This window comes from Pipistrellus kuhlii, unplaced genomic scaffold (assembly GCF_014108245.1).
Source record: "Pipistrellus kuhlii isolate mPipKuh1 unplaced genomic scaffold, mPipKuh1.p scaffold_m20_p_5, whole genome shotgun sequence".
Classification (NCBI taxonomy): domain Eukaryota; kingdom Metazoa; phylum Chordata; class Mammalia; order Chiroptera; family Vespertilionidae; genus Pipistrellus; species Pipistrellus kuhlii.
In genome coordinates, this window is record NW_023425551.1 from 145057 (window position 1) to 146331 (window position 1275).

The following is a 1275-nucleotide window of genomic DNA, read 5'->3' on the forward strand; positions in this document are numbered from 1 at the left end:
GGGGTGGAGGAGGGGGAATCCATCCCACTCTCTGTGGCCCATCATTTTGGGAGACTTTATTCCTTCTGGCATTAGTTCCCTCACGTTCACTGGTTTGTAGACTATCTCCCCAGCTAAAATTTAACTCTAAATGAGCAAGATGTCTTGCCTACCTTGTTCTCTTACTGGATTCCCAGCGCCAAGCCCTGTGTCTGGCACCTAATGTGAATGACTGATCAATGAGTTAGTGGTGGGTGGGTGGACTGACGGATTGACATCAATGGACGGAAGCCAGTGAGGGGTCTCTCAAGGCCTTGGTTTTGGCCTTTATGGACCCAGGGGAAGATGGAAAGGGGGAGGGGCCTGGGAGTGCCACCTCCCAGCGGTGCCTGACATGGAAACAAGCCAACAACACCCATCAACCACTTGCTGTCCCGTCCGGAAGCCGCCACTCTGGAGGGCAGAGGGTCGTCAGCCCCTTCACTGTGCGCCCTCAGTGCTGCATCTGGTCATGGCCACGGGCACCGACCTCCTTCACTCCCATCGGCGAGGCCTCCGCGTCCTTCCGCAGCGGCTGGCACAGAAGCCCTGGGGCACGTGTGCCACCTCCGCTCAGTTAACCGGCTTCTGCACCGGAAGTTAGACGTGCCCAGCCGTGCCCACGGACAGGCCGGCCCACACTGTCCTCAGAACAAAGCCTGCCTGGAACAGGGTCCGCGTCAGCGCTGGGGACAGTGGAGGTGGGGTGGGGTCGGTCCCGGTCTCCGGTGTCCTGGAGACGGTCTTCCTCGTCCCACAGAGCAGCCGGCGGCGTGGGCCCGGGTCTCCACCCGAGCGGGGTCTCCGCATTGAGGAACGGCAGCCACGGGAGGAGCAGCCGGTCCGCGGGCACCACCCCGGCCAAGAACAGCCTCCCAGAAGCACCCGATTCCGTGTCTTCGCCTTCTGTCCCAGCTTCCAAGGCAGCATGTCTCCGCGCCCCTGGTCTGGGTCCTAAGTTCTCCGCCTTATTCTGCCCCTCAGACCCCAGCCCCAGAGCCGTCCGTCCACAGAGCAGCAAAGTGGGGAACGCGGTGCCTGTAAGAATCTCAGAACTCCTCCGGGTCTGTGTTTGGATTTAAGCTGACATTTGAAATGTTGACAGTTTTGTTAAGAATGTGATAAAGCAGGCCCAGCTGGCCTGGCTCAGTGATTGAGCGTCGACCCATGAACCAGGAAGTCACGATTCAATTCCCGGGCAGGACACAGGCCCGGGTTGCAGGCTTGATCCCCAGTTGAGTGGGGGAGGGGAGGCAT